The 17,964-nt window shown below is 39.7% G+C and overlaps 1 protein-coding gene and 1 non-coding gene across 7 annotated transcripts in view; one reads left to right on the top strand and one right to left on the bottom strand.

Moving 5' to 3' along the window:
- hivep2a (HIVEP zinc finger 2a) overlaps nt 1–17,964 on the bottom strand; it is a 150,311-nt gene that overhangs the window by 91,122 nt on the left and 41,225 nt on the right. For 3 of the 6 annotated variants that reach the window (XM_076272193.1, XM_076272192.1, XM_076272197.1), the window contains one exon: nt 10,750–10,822. The exons of 1 other annotated variant lie outside the window; for it this stretch is intronic. The gene's annotated coding sequence lies outside the window, so the exon portion shown is untranslated. Of the gene's footprint in view, nt 1–4,906; nt 4,929–5,632; nt 5,815–10,749; nt 10,823–17,964 lie in introns of those variants that run through there. 2 more of the 6 variants (XM_076272195.1, XM_076272196.1) reach the window with 2 other exon arrangements.
- Nucleotides 7,169–7,241, top strand: trnaf-gaa (transfer RNA phenylalanine (anticodon GAA)). The gene has a single exon. It is a non-coding gene; the product is annotated as a tRNA-Phe (tRNA).

The following is a 17,964-nucleotide window of genomic DNA, read 5'->3' as shown; positions in this document are numbered from 1 at the left end:
TCAATATAAGGGAGGCTATTGGTAACACAAGTAATATGTTTGATAGTACACCCAAAAACAGCCCCCCAAAATTAAGGTTCTTTAGCACTATTACTCAATCTGAGCTTAGTAAAGTTATAACTCAACATGTGTTTTGGATCCAATCCCTACTAGATTCCTCAAAAATGTATATGATAGCTTAGCTCCCTTCATTCTCAAGGTAATAAATGCCTCATTAGAAACAGGTATATTTCCAACTGCTTTTAAAACCGCTGTTGTGAAACCTTTACTTAAAAAGTCGAATCTTGACCATACCAATCTGAGCAACTACAGGCCTATATCAAACCTACCGTTCCTGAGCAAAGTACTTTAAAAAGTCGTTTGTAATCAGTTAAATACCTTCCTCAACAGTATCCTTGAAAAATTCCAATCAGGTTTTAGATCAAATCACAGCACAGAAACGGCTCTAGTAAAAATAGTCAATGATCTTAGACTGGCTACTGACTCAAACAAAGTCTCAATCCTTATTCTTTTGGATTTGAGTGCGGCATTTGACACCATTGATCATAGCATCCTAATTCACCGCCTTGCGAAGTGGGTGGGTCTCTCTGATAATGCTCTAAACTGGTTTCAAACCTACATTACTGGCAGAGATTTTTATATCAGTCTAGGAGATCATGGGTGTGTTCCAAACGGGTAAAGTTGCTGCCTTTTAAGATATCTAACTGGGGAGCAAGGCAGCAAGTGCGGTTTGAAACCGAAAAAACAAATTCTGCTGCCTTTTAAGATATCTTAGAATTGGGAGGGAGGCAGTAGGCAGCTGTCTCCCGTTTCGAACACACCCCATGTGTCTGAAAAACATGACTTGCCTTTTGGTGTGGTCCAGGGGAGCTGCCTTGGTCCCCTGCTATTTTCCATATATATGCTTCCATTGGGAAACATCATAAGTCAGCATAATGTAAACTTCCACAGCTATGCAGATCATACCTATACATATCAATTGTATATTTATGTGGAGCCAACTAACCATGCCTAACCTCCATTAATCAGTAAAATCAAATAATAAACTAAATGATGACAAAACAGAGGTACTTTTGGTTGTACCAAAACTAAAGCGAGACATTGTTCTTAGTAATCTGGGGAACTTGGCGCACCAGGTCAAACCAAAAGTAACAAGCCTCGGTGTCATCTTAGATGCAGAGTTAAGTTTTAAGCCCCATATCAGTAAAGTTACTCAGACAGCCTATTTCCACCTGAGAAACATAGCCAAAGTGCGGCCCTTTTTAACTCAACAAGATGCAGAAAAACTAATTCACGCCTTTATCACTAGCAGGTTAGACTACTGCAATGCACTTTTCAATGGTCTTCCCAAATTGGCACTTATACAGAACTCTGCGGTTAGACTTTTAACTAAGACCAAGAAGAGAGAACACATCACCCCTGTGTTGGCTGAACTGCACTGGCTCCCTATTTCCTATAGAATTGATTTTAAGGTTATGTTAATTACTTACAAAGCTCTAAATGGCATAGCACCTTCATATATCTCTGAGCTTTTAATATCTTATCAACCACAAAGGAAACTTTGATCATCCAATTCTAATCTTTTAATCGTACCCAAAGTGCTCCACAAGCAAAGTGGAGAAGCTGCTTTTATCCATTATGCCCCAAAACTATGGAACACCCTGCCTCTGTACATCAATGCACTGAGCATGGCTAGCTGCACTTGTAGCAGTCTGGAATTCAACTCAGGGTACTCGTCCACCACCTTTGTCATCTCACCATGTAGCAGCACATTTTCAAGCATCTGCAGCTTGTGCAATCCAGCTTGATGAAACCTCTCTGTGAATTGAGTGCTTGCTGTATCTAAGGCATTGTAGAATTGGGCTCTGTAATAAGACTTGGCATCCGGATAGATATGGGCTGCAGCTTCACCGGTGTAACGCTTTGTAGGCTTGCGGATATGAGGCATCTGAATAGGTAGGAGGTCCATCTCTGTTGCCATAGCAGTTGTCTTAGCAAATAAATGATCAAAGTGCTCCTCTGTTCGTTTGTCCTGCATGGTTGTTTTGACATGCTCCACAGCCTCCAACATGCCTGAGACAGATTGTTTACTATGTTGCAGGGAGGTGTTCAGGCATTCCAAATCCTCCATCAGGTCTTCAGCCATTACAAGACCAAGCAGAGTGTTACCTCTTAGAAATCCTGCATGAAAACCACGGGCCTTAGTTGTAAGTGTCAGATACTTTAGAACTGCATAAGGCCATCTCTTCAAGGCCTGTAAGCACTGACTCATACTGGTTGAGAACTGAGCGGATGGCTGGGGTGCGAACAGTCCATCTGGTTGGACAGAGAGGTTTCAGTGTGGTGAAACCATCTTCAGAGTTTGCAATTTTCTGGAAAATTATTTTAAATTTGCCAGATTGATTAAAGAACCACCCCAAATCATGCACAAGGCTCATTGCATCCTTAACTAGTGCAGAAGCTTATGAGTTATGAGGTTAACACAATGCGGACCACAATGGCAAAAGACGGCTAGCGGTTGCTTTTTTCTTAAAATGGCTTGCACCCCTTGCAGATGTCCAGCCATATTTGCGGCACCATCATATGTCTGTCCTCTAAGTTGGGATATTGGAAGGCACAACCGTGTCATGACATCACATGCCATCTTGGCTATGTTTTGACCGGTTGTTGAGGAAACTTCATATAGTCCCAGGAACTCTTCTTTAGGGTGTAGATTGGCATCTACAAAGCGCACACATACAGACTCCTGCTCAACTCCTGTTATGTCCTGGGTGCCATCAATTATAAGAGCGAAGAGGACCGCTGGCATGGATGTTATCTCTGAGACTATCTCTTTTACTATCTTATTTCCTATTATTTTTAACATCTCGTTTTGCACCTGGGGACAAGTAAAGGTAAGACGGCCTTTCAACCAGGTGCTCTTCATCTCCTTTTGCCTTATATTTTAAGAGTTGGCTGAAATTGCCACTCTCCTTGTCAACACCTCGGAAAGCCACACCTTGCCGTGCCAATAATACTAAACCCTCAATGATCTTGAGAAGGTTTGTCCTTCCTAGACATTGTTGTCTCTCAAGCTCATTAGACAGTTGTACATTAACAGGGGTTGGCTCCTGCAACTTTCTTATCATTGCCAATTTGTGGCACTGGCTTTCTTTATGTGCACAAAATTTCTCATGTGCCTTCTTCCAGTTTCTGAAGCCACTTACAATGAAAGAGGAGTCTGCTTTTGAAGCGAGCCTAGATTTTTCTGCTCCAAAATATTTTGCACAATAATAACACAGTACCCCCTTTAAAGGGGGGCTGTAGTGGAGCCAGGTGTAATCACTAAACCATTTTTCCTGAAAGTACAGTGATTTGTTGGACAGTGTTTGACATGGGATAGACTTCACATTTGGATGATTGGGGACAGGTCCAAGCTCCTCCGGTCCCCCTCCTTCACCTTCCCCTTCGCTTGCTTGCCTACTCTCTGTCTCTTTGTCTGTGACTGACTGTTCACTCTCCCTGTGTGTCTCTATTATCTGAAATTCATAGAAGCCATACTTAGTTTTTTTACTTTGGAGTTAGGGTTCCTATATGTCATCATTCATTCTTAACCATAATTGTTCTTCTCCTCACTCACCTCCAGGTCATCACTCCCTGCCTGGTCAGCATGGTCATGCTCTCTATCTCCATCTCTCTCATCACTCTGAACACACCACAGTGAATATGAAAGAAAGTTTATCATAAACTAGTGACATTTCATGTCTTTATGTTCAAGAATAGTCAGATAAATTAACATTTCTAAAGTGAGAGACACTAATTATTATTATGAGGAGATATTGATTCACACACTACATTCTTAAATGATAGGCTACTCATTGTCACTTATCTCCACTTACTTTTCTTGTTTTTTTGGGCAGACCAAAAAACTCCCGAATATCTCTGCCACCCTTCCTTTTGTTCATGATGTCTCTCACTGTGAATGAAACTGCTTGAATAGCTCTTGAACAACTTATTTATTTATTTATTAAGCAAACAATATTAAAGCTACACAGTAAGAAATGTTTTGAAATTTACTTTTACATAATTTAGATTAAATATAAGTGATTTAGTAAATAATTAAATAATTATAGAAACTTCTCTCTCTCTCTTTAATGACAGACCAAAAACACATAGCCTAACAGCAACAATAACGTAGGTGCAGTTTTCTCGACTGTGCTCTGGATGGCACTAACGTAAGTCTATTTCTGCCTAAAAAATCGTAAGTTGCAGGAAGTTCACACATAACGTGAATGTCTCAGCAGTCAGACGGAGGAAAGTTTTTCATGTCAATAAGCTCCAGACAGCCTATGTCAAAATTTCAGCACCAAACTACTGGCTTATTTTGGATAACAAAACGTGCATATTCCATTGCTTTTTACTCTTGGGGAGTTATCCAAACGGAGTTTTTAAAAATAAACATTTTTGTGTGGATAAAAAGATTACTTAGATGGTGAGTTGTAAATTTCTTCTTATGACTGTTACCCCCTTGTTTATAGCCTTGCTAATAGCCTAGACCTGTAGACTAGTCTAGCCTACTAATGTTTGTGTGAATAATAATACATTTTGACGGACAATAGGACATAGGCTAGGCCTTTGGTAGGCTGACTCCATTTGTCCAAAATTGATATTTTAAGTTATTGCAAAGTCGCCCCCCTCCCTCATACCCCAGTTGATATTAGGCTATAGCCCCCTTAAATAGGCTACATTGACGCTAGCTATCACTGATTTAATTAATCAGACTTTATTTAAACACTCTCTCACACGATGGTGATGTAGCCTAGACTATGAAACACACATTGCATGTAGCCTATACCTGATTCCCGACCTTTCAATACATTTGAAAGCAATCAATGAATTTGTGAGACAGTGACATAACAATACCTACCACCACACAACCGTTAAGCTTGCTTCTGCTGTGATACGGGAAAAAACACGCCTGTGCGAGTCTGGGAAAAAAACACAGTGCAGGGGTGTATCTCTTTGGAACCATCACTAAGCTACTCATTTGTGCATTGTTTATGTTTGATTACATTTGCCAGTGACAATTCAGATGGTGGTCGTAAACGTTGGTTTCCTGTATAGCGTATTTTATTTATTTATTTATTTTTCTATTTCCGATTATTGGGGGGGACATTTTGGTCATATCTGAATATTGGGGGGGACACGTCCCCCCCAATGTCTATGGTGACTACGGCCCTGATTTAAATTAAATTAAATATAAGATCAAATCCTTGCATTGCCATTGAGCTGCGCTTTTTACGCACGCAGCCTTTCCTTACCCCGCCCCACTCTCTCTCGTAGCCTGCTGCCCCTCCTCTGCATGTGCATTTAACAAAATTCACGATTGTTGAAGGATTGTTGTTGCCACATAGAAGCATTGCATAGAAGACGTCTGGCTAAATTGCTAAGAAATCCGCTTAGCATTGTGACCATGCTGCGCAAATTTGTTCAAAACTGCTGCATTGAAGTTAACTCTGCTAAGGTCTTATCACAACATAGTAGGCTACATTGAAGAGACTAAACTAAGTTAAGTTATGCAATCAAACAGTATCTCAAAGCTAATGTTAGAATACTGTTTGGATGTCGAATTTAGCATGCGTAGCCTACTTACGGCTCCCACACACAGCTGCGTGCTTCGCGTTGCTGGAGACGCATCCCATTCACTTTACATGGGCTCACGTGATCCGTTGCCGAACTGAATTGTGGGTCCGTCGCGTCGCGTTTCTCCCGCCACTCGCGTTGAGGAGTTCAGCTGTTGCTGCACCGACAGACGGCACCGGCCAATCAAGCCAATCTACGGACGGCACCAACCAATCACATTACGGTTTTACTTCAAGTCATTTGCATAGCTACCGTCGGGAACACCCACTGGCATGCATTGACGGAACGCAGATGTGTGTGGGAGCCGTTACAGCTGCTTGTTTCGTTGAAGGGCTCATTTTATTGACTGACACTGAATGTTTACAAAATCCCGATGTAAATGGAAAAGTGTTTTCCAAAATTCAAAAGTGCTTGTCCCAAGGAGAAGTACAACCTTTATTTTAACTATGTAGAAAATGTTATGAATTGCATCCACACATCAGCAGCCTTTTAACTGTGTTACCCACAAACTTCTTATGTGAGGCACTCAATTAGACCTATACACTACCAAGATGATCTTATTACCCCCCCATATACCCCCCCCCCCGTTGTCCAAGTCAGCTACCGCCACAAATTTAATCCAATTCTGTGGGAAACACTGATGAGTGTCATCCACTCCACAGCACTATTGTTAAGCAGAAGAGCCTGATCAGCTGGAGACTTCGCTCACTGCCTTGCACAACAGACAGACTGAGAAAGTCATTCATCCTCAGGGCCATTGAACTGTTTAATGCATCATTTAAGGGAAGAGGAGAAATAGACTTCTCCGCATAGTCTGTCTGCCTCTTCACCACCTCCAATGTCTTGAACTGTTTGTCCACTAGTCACTTTACATTTGTCTTCTGCCTCACTGTTTGCGTGCTGTATTAGCACATGCACAACCCCTCCCTCCATGCCACATACCTTTCTTAATATAGTTATTTATATATAGATATATAGACTTTATTCTTGCACTATTGCACTGTTTGACTTACTCATTTGCACCATCACCATGACACTCATTCACACAGAGCACCTTACCTTACCTTACCTTATGCACTGAGAACCACAGGCTCAGTCCCTGCTTCAGTCATTGCAAGCGCACCTGATTGATTATTTACCCACTATGTGGATACTGTTTTTTAGAATTGATTTTGATTAAGTTTTATTTAGTATAATTTGTATTTTGTATATTCTTTGTTTTTAGTATTTAAAAAAATAAATAAAAGCCCCCTTCTAGCATGGCACCATCATAGTCTTTCAACCTGTAAACAGACAGATTTCGAGGTACACACTCTGCTATGGTAAAAAACTCACGTGTGTAGTTTTCCTCATACCCCTTTGTGAATGCACCTCTGACCTTAGATGCTCTAACAAGGTCTCCTATTTTGTATTTGTACACATATTTTTTGGTTGCCCCCATCTTTACACCATACAGGTCACATCCACAGGTCATTTTGGTCACCTAAGACCACCATGAATTCACTTATAAAGGTTACATTACAATGCATAGCATTGAAGCCCAGCAGCCGAAATAGCTCAGTTGGGTGAGTGTTAGATTGAAGATCTAAAGATCCCTGGTTCGATCCCGGGTTTCGGCAGCTCTATTTTCTTTTTTTTGGGGGGGAAGCCGTGGCCTACTGGTTAGCACTTGTAACTTATAGCTAACACATTTTTCAACCAAAACCACTAACAACATGCTAAACAGGTTATTGGTTGTGCTAGTAGCATACTATATGTTTTTTTCTAGGTATTAACAATACATTTCATACAAAGTTTATCTGACCCATAATAATAACAACAAAACACACATGAGGGGGCTGGGATCCAACATAGCTGACAAGGGGGGCGGGACATTGTTTGACGACAGTCACATGGCTGACAAGGGGGCGGGACATTGTTTGACGACAGTCACATGGCTGTCACATGACTCACAAAGCAATAACAATAACAAACAACACGTGGTGACAACCACATGGCTAATTTGCATAAGAAGGAAGTGTGGTTTATGACATGACAAGGGGGCGTGGTCTATTTTGACAGATAGTTCATGATAATAACTACTGTTATAGAAGAAGATTGACAGCCCTATTGTAAGGTCACCAAAATTATATTTGCGCACATTAAATTTATAAAATCCCAATAACATACCCAATTGGATAATCAAAATTCTGTATAATCCAGATTAAAACATATTTTTGTTTCACATTTAAATTCATGTAGCTATTTATTACTTCTGACCTCTGAACTTATAAGTTTGTAATTAATCACTTTATTATTTTTGTGTGTGTATGCGGGTAGGAGTTCGGGTAGGGGGGCCCTGGCTTGTCTTAGACACAGGCAAGGGGGCCTTCAAGGAAAAAAGGTTGGGAAACACTGGTATAGAGCACCAGAGCTCCTGGGACCCTGGGCCTGGTAGGCCTGTATTTAATCCATCCCTGCTTTTAACTAGTCACTTACCTGCATACTTATTGCTTGTATAGCATACTGATACTACAGCCATACCAAGAAAGGTCAGTGGGTGGCAATTATAATACTCCAAAGTAAACTAGGAATTGATTAGTAGCCTAACCACTGACTAAAGGGCATGAACAAGGAGACATTCATTTTTCTGCAAAATATGCATAATTTATTTTAAATATTTTTTGAAACAGTGCTGAGGCATTTGCAACATTAACCTTTTCGCTGGCAAGGTGCTGTTTTTTTACACTGACTGCCTGCATCCTTGTCATAAAATCAGACCAGTACATTTAGAATCTTATCCATGCTTTTGTCCATCACCTCATCAATGTTAAGTGAAAACATGTTATTCTTAAACTTGTCGGACAGATTTTTTTTTAATTCTGGCGAGATGCTGTGTCTAATAAGATAGCCCACATGCTGCCTCCAGACAGACAGATGCGTAAGGGCGAGTTTATCCTCGCTAATTTCTGCCACAAAGTGACGAGTAGATGAGCGATTGAAACGACAGATCAAACTCGGCAATGAAGGAGCACAAGCGAATCTTTAAATCAGCCACGCAATCGGTCATTGAGGGTCGGATATCTGTGGCTGTGTGGCTGTAACATCTGTGCATTCATTGTGTTTGACCCTTAAAAAGACAAGGGATTGCTCTAACCACTGGCCAAGACACTATTTTTCCCACTACAGTTCTTTATCTCCCTGATGTAATTATATCTTATTCCTCCTCTGAACTAAACAGGACAACAGTAATTGTTACTTGACCAGGGGACATGCAAGTCAACTCTGAGAGACATAGCAAAAACCTACATGTAAAGCAATCTCACCATCTCATCTGATAAATCAGGGTTAAAACATTTAAATGTCATGCTTGTCTGTTTTTTTTTTAAGTAACTGGAATGTATTCCTTTCCCCCAGCATTATAATGCCATATGTCTGAGAGGGCACCTATACAGAAACAGAAATCAGACTGATAGTATAGAATTCTGATATGTTGACAATAGTAAAAGTGCCCTGACAATAGCCTTTAGCCCAGAATTTCACTGACATATAAGCTGTGTTCGAAACTAGGAAAATGCTGCCTTCTAAGATACAATTTGACAACGTTGCCTTCAACGTTCTAAATCCTATCTAATTATGAGCAGCTAAACGGTAATTGTCAACAGCTGTTTTTTGTTTTTTTTTAAGAGCTGTACAGACGAACGTTACAGTATTCTGCTTTCTGGTATCCTGGCAACAGCATTCTGTTTTGCTACCTTGCTAGGCCTTCCGAAACAAAGTTCATATCTGGTACCTTAGTGCTTGCTATGGCAAGTGACTCATTAGACAGCTGAAGGCAGCGAGGCAGCTACCTTCTGTTTTAGACAGACCAATAGAAGTGCTCATCATGCAAAGTCCAGCCCATTAAAGAAAAAAGGCAGTGATATCTGTGGTCTCAAAGTAGGGTAGCTATATCTGTATGTATAAATATATTCCACCTATGTTTGCAGTGAGTAGGATTTTTCCATCTGAGTTTTTCTATTATGCATGTCACAGTCATTCACATTTTAGCTCTCGAAGATGGATGTTTGTCAGGTCACCTAGATCACCGTGATCACCGAATTGTTTCAATTATGTATCAATTTAATTACATATCTCTCCAAAGATTCCCTAGGAGAACCTATTTGAGACAGAAATGAGATGACACTTTATTGTAGAAATACCATTATCTATCATAAAAAAAACATCTCCTTACTACTCCTCTCGCGAAACTATAGTCACAATCTTATCATAGGTTCCAATTCTGGGCATTTGTTATTGACACTATACAAATAAATAAAATTGAATAGGCTAGATACATGTACTTTATTATCAAAATATGTGCCTAGTTCTCAACTACCAAGGTTTTTCAGAGAAAAACAGAGGATGTGATATTGAGATGTCTAAACATCCAGTAAATACTGATTTCAAGTTGTTGAGATCTGTTGAGATCTCTCCTTTAAAACCATAGGAGAAATGTGCTCCATATAGAAATATGAGAAGAAGGAAATGTAACGTATGTGAAAGTGGGATCTAATAACTCTAGTAACTCACTCATGGTCAATAAACATGTTATTGTTTGTGTCCTTGGCCAAAGATCAAAAGCATTATCAGTTAAAGATCAAGTTGTAACAGATCCCAGCTGGAGCTGGACATCTGCATGGAAAATAACAATGTGTCTGAGTGGTGGTGGTGGTGGTGGTGGTGGGGGGGGGCTTTTTAAGATACGGTCACTAGCTCACAAAAACACATATAAGCCAAACAATTTTAGATCCAGAGAGTAAAACAGAAACTTCATGACAGAAAAAATATGTTTGACATCATGACAGGAAATTAAACTGCTGGGCCTAATGTAGGTTGTGTCATGTGTGTAGGCCTGTGTGTTCAACTATTGTATTTGTCCAAGGCTGAGGTAGCCACATGAGTCAAGCACTAAGATAACACTAATATTAAACACCCACTATCTATAAATCAACTTCAGAGAAACATCAAGAAAATGTAATAAACAACACACTACGAATAACAAAGTGAACATCTGCATACAGATTCTTCAATTCTGTTATGTTAACACATACAATAACCAGAAAAAGACAGAAGAGAGGGGGAGAAGGAAATGATTTCACTACTGACCTGCTTTTAATGATCCCTCTTGTCCATGGCATTCCGTCAGGCCAAATTTCACTGTGTACATTCTCTGAGGTCACTAACAAACCAGATAACAGGAGAAAGTCCCATCAATCAAAGGCCACACTGAACATATGCTAGGAAACCTAGGCTACTGATGTAAGCTAGTCACCAGAGAAAATACCCAGTCCTGACGCATATCCAGGAACAAAAATAGCAAAAGGGCCCCTGGAGGGATTATACAACAGACTACATTTAGAGGCATTTCCAGCGGCCCTACAGCACACACTCTTGATGCCTGATGTGCTACATTTTCTAAGAGTACATGCAGTCGTTTTCCCTTTCCGCCACTGAAGAATAGTCAACAGCCTTAAAATAATGTCATCAATTGCAAGCAGTGATCTGTTTGAGTAGCAAGCTAATTATGATATTTTGAAATATGATTCATCCTTATTAATAATGCATGATCTAAGGAGCATGTAATCACTTGCTTAAAAAAGAGCTGTCCATTCGGTCTAGGCACAAAGGCACTAAGCAAATAAGAAACATAAGATTGCCAATGAAAGCTTGAAGCAAATATCTTTGTCGGGCAGTAAACACTTTATACTGATAGATTGACCTGGCAAATCTTACACAAGACCAACACAAAGAATTTCCTGTTAACAATGCAATGGAAATTATATAACTATATACTTTGCTTATATATATATATATATATAAATATAAATATAGCATATATATACTGTATATATATATATATATATATATATATATATATATATATGCTATATTTCCTCTATATGTTGATCATTCTTGCATTAAGTTCAACCTGGAAACTGAGTGACACTCCTGATTGGATGTCTAACACTCTGAGCCAATCTGCTACTACCTCCAACACAACCTTGTTTAAAATCAGTACAGCTAGGTACCACTAGTTAGACTTATGTAGATGTTATGTGCTATGAACATTTTTTGGTCTGCCTCCTCCCTGGGTTCACTTGTCTACATCTGCTTGGTCTAGGGGGTTGTGCACGCATGGTTTTGTCTGATGTCCTTTTTCATTAGGTTATTTAGCAGCAGCAGCCACATCTATAGCAGCAGCAAATTAAGCATATCTGCCATGCATATTAACACACTACTATACATGTAAATGTCATTGCTTCACACCCAACACACACCCTATAATAATAGTATTACAGAACACAAACTCAAAATCCATGGTCAACCTCTCTATCATTGTTTAGTATCACTGAACATTACTACTGAACATTACATCAGTTGAAGGAGAAGTTAAGCCTGCCAATGACAATGATGATGACACTGTTGAGAGGGTGATCCAGGGCTCCAGAGTGCGACCAATTTGGTCGCATATGCGACCTAATTTTTCAAAAGTGCGACTAAAAAAAATCGGAGGTCGCACCGGTGCAACCAGCTATTCGAGAGAGGAAAAAGTGTCCGCATTGAAACTCTACCTTTGGTTCAATAACAGACACATATTTGGCCAATATCGTGGTTTAAACAAATCACAGATAGTGAAGGGCGGGACCTCCCCTCTGATTGGCTGTGGCCCAGTGCCTGTGTGTAAATTTGAAAATGCGTGTGCTGCAGATAGAGAGACAGAGGTCAGAGACCCGTCAGATAAACAGAGTGGATGTAGTTGCATTACAGTGTGGTCACATAGGTCGAGATACAGTATATAGTAAGAAGACTTGCGCCAAATTCATAGGAGTCATTGCAGATGAAAAGACGTCTTAAAATTGTGAACAATGCATACAAGGCCTTCCCGAACGACAGATACAGATATTGCCGAAAAGGAGTGAGTCATTGACCGCAGTTACATTCAGTGAGTAACCCGGTTTTCAACAGCAATATTTGTTTTGCACGCAAGTTGTGTAAACTCATTCTGATGGCATCAGTCAATTTAATCCGGTATTTGGCGCAAACCGAATATCGCTGCTACATTTAAAGCCCGAAAATTCCCTGCATGTATAACTGTGGTCATTGTGTACGGTGAATTGAATGGACACATTTAGATCGAGCATGGCAAGTCATTGCAATAGCCTATAATATAGGCCTACCATTTCGTTACTGTGTGTGTGTGTGTGTCTGTGGCACGCATATCTCGCTGACCGTTTGTCAGACTGATTACAAACTTGGCAGGTGTCTTGCTACAGGCATGAGTAAGTGCACTGCCGAATTTGACGTTGTTTGGATAAGAAATGCAAAAGATATCGTTAAATAGCCTATAGAGTGTGCAAGTGACGCCACTTCCACTTGCCTCCATGGGACCTATCTTTCAAAAAAATTTTAACGCCAGTCTATGGCGAAAAAGAAATAATTTTCTGGTCCCGGTTGACTTGTGCCTTGAATTACCCATATGATGTTTGTCAATTTTAAAGACAATTTTTCATGTAAAGACATTTGCAGTTTGTTTCGTAACTATTGAATTACAACATTGTGAAAGATCGTAATTCCAACGACTACAAACCCATCAGTCGCGCTAGTGACGTTAGCTAATTCATAGCCACACTAGATGTACAAGCATACCATCAACATGTCTTAATTGGGCTTTCCTTGCCGATGAAAATACCATGAGTCAGAGGATTAAACACATCAGGTAAGTTGTATTCGTCCATAGACTGTACATTACATACTGTTAAGTGACAGCAGGCAGCAAGATGCAACTGTTAACTAGCATAACAGCTATCAGCTAGCTTCTAATCTTATCGTTTCATTACGTTGGTGACGTAGCTGCTACATCGTTCGAGACGAGAGATGTAGTCCACTGAGCGGATTCGTACAAAACCAACATAACTTTTGAAGTCTATCGAACAACAGTACTTTCTTGACGTGAAAAATTATCTTTTAAATTCACACACATCATATGTGAAATTCGTGGCACAATTCAAACTGGACCAAAAAAATTATTGTTATCTCTCCATTAACTCCCGTTCATATTTTTTTTAAAGACAGGTCCCTTGTAGCGGAAGTAAAACGGAAGTCACTGGCACACTCTATATCAGGGGTGGGCAACTAATTTCCCCAAGGGGCCACATGACAAACTGGGACTGTTGAGGAGGGCCGGACTCAAAATACCGAACTCAAGTCTGAACTCAATTCTGTTCAATTCTATTCTGTTCTTGTATAACATTAAGTAAATCATATGGTTTTGTTTACTAGTCGTAAGAACAGATGAAAATGTGAGGGAGACAAAGGAAAAACAGCAATAGGCCTATTTAATCTATGTCCAGTATTTAATCCTCATTCCTCAAAATGATTTTTTGACATTGACATTTTTTTCAGTTTTCAAAGACTGATATAAAAAAGTACTACAATATCTATATAACTAGAAAAGCATTTCCTGAAGGAAATACAGTGCATGAAAATGCAAAAATATGATGAGTTCATATGGTTAAATTATTTGCTTGGTAGATAAGGTTTAATATAGTTGGAATGACTGAACAGTTAAATAGGTTGATAATTGAAATGGTTAAATTATTTAGGCAGATAGTTGACAATAACTAACAGTTGGAATGGCTCCAATGTTTGCTAGTAGTTATGCTAACTATGTTAACAAAGATAATAATGCTAACCAAGTTACTATGCTAACTATCATGCTAACAATGTTAAAATGTTAACTATGCTAACCATATGACTTAGCTAACCTAGCTAATCATTTTTAGTAGTTATGCTAACTATGCTAACTAGCATGTTAACATGCTAACTATGCTAATCATGTTACTTAGCTAACTTAGCTAATAATTTTTAAGAGTTTTGCTAAAAATGCTAACTAGCATGCTAACATGCTAGCATGCTAACTATGTTAACCATGTTACTTAGCTAACTTAGCTAATCATTTTTAGTAGTTTTGCTAAAAATGTTAACTAGCATGCTAACATGTTAACATGCTAACTATGCTAACCATGTGACTTAGCTAACTTAGCTAATCATTTTTAGCAGTTTTGCTAAAAATGCTAACTAGCATGCTAACATGCTAGCATGCTAACTATGCTAACCATATGACTTAGCTAACTTAGCTAATCATTTTTAGCAGTTTTGCTAAAAATGCTAACTAGCATGCTAACATACTAGCATGCTAACTGTGCTAACCATTTGACTTAGCTAACTTAGCTAATCATTTTTAGCAGTTTGGCTAAAAATGCTAATTAGCATGCTAACTAGCATGCTAACATGCTAGCATGCTAACCAAGTTACTTAGCTAACTTAGGTAACTAGCTACAGTGGGTAGGAGTCATAGTTGATGACAAGTAACTGTTACAATGGCTGAACAGTTAAAAAGTTCAGTAGTTTAAAGGGTTAATTGTTTAACAGTGAAATATTGTAGTGAGGACTTTTATTTTGAAACAGTTTTTGGCAGAGGAAGCAGTTGAACAGGATGTGTAGTCTTAATAGACCTCTCCAGAATATATCCCGCCTCCTAACTTCCGTATCCATCCAACTTCCGGGCATGAATTGTCTATGGGAAATAACATGGCGTTTTGAAAGATCGTACCTGTCAAACTCTGTAGGTGACAAAGTAGAAAAAGCTGCTGGGCAGATTGACCTACACACTTCTGCCATCTAGTTTCCACTGGATTTTTTGATTTTCGGTGCCGTTTAAGTAGTATAGTCTATAGTATACTACTTAAACGGCACCGACAATCAAAAAATCCAGTGGAAACTATATGGCAGAAGTGTGTAGGCTAATCTGCCCACCAGCTTTTTCAACTTCGCTACCTACAGATGTTTTACCGGTATGATATTTCGAAACGCCATGTTATTTCTCATAGACAATCCACGCCCGGAAGTTGGATGGATACGGAAGTTACGGAGGCGGGACTTATTCTGGAGAGGTCAATAGGGCCAGTTTGTATGCTTAAAGCCTGAGACTGGCAGTTGATGCAGGTGGCCCGAACACCTGCCATAGGATTCTAATTGCTTAACGGCCGTATTGTGATGTCATAATCATAATGTTAAGTCAATGGGGAAATTTTGATTAGTTTTTAATTAATAGTTTAAAAAGTATAAAAGTTACAAAGATGAAAAATACAAAGCCCACATGTCCTAAGTAAGACCTACGCAACGCAGTTTGAACGAAGTTTCTACGTTAAACGGTTGAAGCTGCATTAACTGCGTTAGAAGAAGAAGAATAAGAAGAAGAAGAAGAAGAAGAAGCCTAGGAAGAACAGTACAGTGCATTTTCATGCACTGTAATTAGGCTAGGTCATGAAAATGTGAAGGAGTCAGTACAACCGATAGGCCGTGCCACCATTTCATCAACACTCAGCAATATTTCATCATTAAATCATTACCATCATTAAATTAACTCTATGCAGAATTAGACTACGAAAATGTGGAGCAGACAAGAGTAGGCTGTCATTAGTTAATCAACATGCACAAAGAAAACTATTTTAAAAATGTAGGCTATGTTTTTGCTTTAACTTTATGCACATAACTGTGATTGGTGAACTCGCTCTGTGTGTTGAGCCGGCTGCTTCAAGCAACCTGTGGGTAGTAGCATCATACTAGTTCGCTAACATAAGCTTTGCAAATAAACTCAGACATATTTTGGTTACAATTACGGGGTTATCCGATTGTAAACTGTCTATCTGCCAGTAACGTTTTGAAATGAACACTTCGTATCGCCAACGAGCAGCAGTAGGAGTTCGTTCTAACAACCTTTGCGGTGGTGAGCGACGCAGACATAAGAGACACAAAACTTTGAAAGGTTTACGCCGACGTAAAGGCAACTGCATTGTGTCGACGCAGAAGCATTTTTCTATTCACCAGCACATCAGTGAGGGTGTTTACGTCGCCGCATCCACGCACAAATGTATGGGCATACAAATAGCAGTCGCTTTCAAAATAAAAACAACGATATTGATTTGCATGCATTATCTCTATGCTAGGCTCTTGACTATTGTTCTTTCACGGACCTTACGCGGGCCGGTCAGGGAAAGCCCACGGGCCGGATGTGGCCCGCGGGCCGTATGTTGCCCATGTATGCTCTATATCGGTAAAAGAACATAGTATGTACTGACTATTCGGATGCACCCATAGACAGTAAAAGAAATGGACGAACAGACTCCGTCGTTTTCAATGGGAGGGCACTGAGTCAAATAGAAAGATTTTTCAGTTGGTCCCCCAGTACTGCGCAGACTCACACTTAACTTCGTGACGTTAGCCATCGAACTGAATCTTGTAACTCATATTATAGATACACAGAAATTCTTCTCACACTTCCTTCGCCTTCAAAGTCATCAAAGTTAAACATTTATTTATGTATTATCATCCTCACCAAGTCGAGTTAATGTTGAAGCTACCACACATGATCATCTTCAAAAACAGTCATGCTAAAACAAAACAAAGTTATAGCCTTGAAGCTAATCTTCTTTCCACTTTTCCGACCTATGGTCAATCCATCGAAAACCTCTGAAATGATTAGTGCCCTTTTTAAAAAAAAAAAATAGGTTTACTTTTTTATTATTATTAGGTTCCCTCTGTGTAATGCTTTACCTTAACATACGGTCGTGTATGCTAGGTTTTGCTTATGAGTTACCGTCAGACAGTAAGGTGGATTGAGCTTCTTATCCAAACAATACGGTTATCTCCCTACGGCGCGAAAGAGAGATTACGTCAAAGCTAGCTTCCCTCCAACCGAACAAGCTAACCGTTCTTCTTACGGATAACCAACGTTACGGACGAGGTAGTGGAGTCTGTTTTGCCTTTGTAGTGTTTATGTGGATTACACAGAAGCTACAATATCGGCACAGGATATATGTTATATGAAGTTATGGTATTTCAAAAAAATCCTACAATGAATGGACTTCTATGGGAGTTAGCAGAGAGGTGGTCCCTCCAGCCTACGTCGATTCTTCTACTTCCGGGAATTCGCCTGCCCCCTTGTAAAAGAAGCACGCATTGGCTTTCGCCGCTAGCCACTCCCCCTCCCACACAGCACTGTAGGACTGTAAGCTAAAGCTACCAGTGAGGATAGAAGCAGGGCTTTGGCAGAATTGGATCAGTGTAGGTTACACGGGTAAAAACTTAAGCGAGTGCAAGATAACCACGGATTTTGCAACAACATGCCAACATGCCAACACACACAGGTAGGCTATATGCAGTGGCTCTTCAAAATGACGTAAAAAATGATGTGCAATAAGCGGACACTTCGAATAGCCCAGGCTACTTTGGACTGTCTTAGACTTTGAATAAGCACAT

The sequence above is a fragment of the Alosa pseudoharengus genome, unplaced genomic scaffold, assembly GCF_046254945.1.
Source record: "Alosa pseudoharengus isolate Yale_2024_CS ecotype anadromous, Long Island Sound unplaced genomic scaffold, YU_APseudo_1.1 YU_APseudo_1.1_scf_7, whole genome shotgun sequence".
Lineage (NCBI taxonomy): Eukaryota > Metazoa > Chordata > Actinopteri > Clupeiformes > Clupeidae > Alosa > Alosa pseudoharengus.
This window is presented reverse-complemented; position numbering and strand designations above follow the sequence as displayed.